Genomic DNA, 2,887 nt, shown 5'->3' with positions numbered 1-2,887 from the left:
GAATGGCGAGCTCTGTGGCAGGAGGCGGCACAGGCGCAGGCCCGAGCAAACGCTGCTGCTTTAACTCCAGAGCAGAGAGATTGGACTTTTGACTTGTTAACGGGTCAGAGAGCTTATTCTGCTGAACCTGATAAGAGGTATCAATGGAAGATCTTACCACAGGGAATGTCCAATAGTCCTATAATGTGCCAGCTTTATGTGCAAAAAGCTCTTTTGCCAATGAGGGAACAGTTCCCCTCTTTAATTTTGCTCCTTTACATGGATGACATCCTCCTGTGCCATAAAGACCTTACCATGCTACAAAAGGCATATCCTTTTCTACTTAAAACTTTAAGTCAGTGGGGTTTACAGATAGCCACAGAAAAGGTCCAAATTTCTGATACAGGACAATTCTTGGGCTCTGTGGTATCCCCAGATAAGATTGTGCCCCAAAAGGTAGAGATAAGAAGAGATCACCTCCATACCTTAAATGATTTTCAAAAGCTGTTGGGAGATATTAATTGGCTCAGACCCTTTTTAAAGATTCCTTCTGCTGAATTAAGGCCTTTGTTTAGTATTTTAGAAGGAGATCCTCATATCTCCTCCCCTAGGACTCTTACTCTAGCTGCTAACCAGGCCTTACAAAAGGTGGAAAAGGCCTTACAGAATGCACAATTACAACGTATTGAGGATTCGCAGCCTTTCAGTTTGTGTGTCTTTAAGACAGCACAATTGCCAACTGCAGTTTTGTGGCAGAATGGGCCATTGTTGTGGATCCATCCAAACGTATCCCCAGCTAAAATAATAGATTGGTATCCTGATGCAATTGCACAGCTTGCCCTTAAAGGCCTAAAAGCAGCAATCACCCACTTTGGGCAAAGTCCATATCTTTTAATTGTACCTTATACCGCTGCACAGGTTCAAACCTTGGCAGCCGCATCTAATGATTGGGCAGTTTTAGTTACCTCCTTTTCAGGAAAAATAGATAACCATTATCCAAAACATCCAATCTTACAGTTTGCCCAAAATCAATCTGTTGTGTTTCCACAAATAACAGTAAGCAACCCACTTAAAAATGGGATTGTGGTATATACTGATGGATCAAAAACTGGCATAGGTGCCTATGTGGCTAATGGTAAAGTGGTATCCAAACAATATAATGAAAATTCACCTCAAGTGGTAGAATGTTTAGTGGTCTTAGAAGTTTTAAAAACCTTTTTAAAACCCCTTAATATTGTGTCAGATTCCTGTTATGTGGTAAATGCAGTAAATCTTTTAGAAGTGGCTGGAGTGATTAAGCCTTCCAGTAGAGTTGCCAATATTTTTCAGCAGATACAATTAGTTTTGTTATCTAGAAGATCTCCTGTTTATATTACTCATGTTAGAGCCCATTCAGGCCTACCTGGCCCCATGGCTCTGGGAAATGATTTGGCAGATAAGGCCACTAAAGTGGTGGCTGCTGCCCTATCATCCCCGGTAGAGGCTGCAAGAAGTTTTCATAATAATTTTCATGTGACGGCTGAAACATTACGCAGTCGTTTCTCCTTGACAAGAAAAGAAGCCCGTGACATTGTTACTCAATGTCAAAGCTGCTGTGAGTTCTTGCCAGTTCCTCATGTGGGAATTAACCCACGCGGTATTCGACCTCTACAGGTCTGGCAAATGGATGTTACACATGTTTCTTCCTTTGGAAAACTTCAATATCTCCATGTGTCCATTGACACATGTTCTGGCATCATGTTTGCTTCTCCGTTAACCGGAGAAAAAGCCTCACATGTGATTCAACATTGCCTTGAGGCATGGAGTGCTTGGGGGAAACCCAGACTCCTTAAGACTGATAATGGACCAGCTTATACGTCTCAAAAATTCCAGCAGTTCTGCCGTCAGATGGACGTAACCCACCTGACTGGACTTCCATACAACCCTCAAGGACAGGGTATTGTTGAGCGTGCGCATCGCACCCTCAAAGCCTATCTTATAAAACAGAAGAGGGGAATTGAAGAGACTGTACCCCGAGCACCAAGAGTGTCGGTGTCTTTGGCACTCTTTACACTTAATTTTTTAAATATTGATGCTCATGGCCATACTGCGGCTGAACGTCATTGTTCAGAGCCAGATAGGCCCAATGAGATGGTTAAATGGAAAAATGTCCTTGATAATAAATGGTATGGCCCGGATCCTATCTTGATAAGATCCAGGGGAGCTATCTGTGTTTTCCCACAGAATGAAGACAACCCATTTTGGGTACCGGAAAGACTCACCCGAAAAATCCAGACTGACCAAGGGAATACTAATGTCCCTCGTCTTGGTGATGTCCAGGGCGTCAATAATAAAGAGAGAGCAGCGTTGGGGGATAATGTCGACATTTCCACTCCCAATGACGGTGATGTATAATGCTCAAGTATTCTCCTGCTTTTTTACCACTAACTGGGAACTGGGTTTGGCCTTAATTCAGACAGCCTTGGTTCTGTCTGGACAGGTCCAGACGACTGACACCATTAACACTTTGTCAGCCTCAGTGACTACAGTCATAGATAAACAGGCCTCAGCTAATGTCAAGATACAGGGAGGTCTCATGCTGGTTAATCAACTCATAGATCTTGTCCAGATACAACTAGATGTATTATGACAAATAACTCAGCTGGGATGTGAACAAAAGTTTCCGGGATTGTGTGTTATTTCCATTCAGTATGTTAAATTTACTAGGGCAGCTAATTTGTCAAAAAGTCTTTTTCAGTATATGTTACAGAATTGGACGGCTGAATTTGAACAGATCCCTTCGAGAATTGAGACTTCAGGTCAACTCCACGCGCTTGGACCTGTCCCTGACCAAAGGATTACCCAATTGGATCTCCTCAGCATTTTCTTTCTTTAAAAAATTGGGTGGGATTAATATTATTTGGAGATA

This window comes from Mus musculus, chromosome 10 (assembly GCF_000001635.26).
Source record: "Mus musculus strain C57BL/6J chromosome 10, GRCm38.p6 C57BL/6J".
Lineage (NCBI taxonomy): Eukaryota > Metazoa > Chordata > Mammalia > Rodentia > Muridae > Mus > Mus musculus.
Note: the sequence above shows the minus strand (reverse complement) of the source record.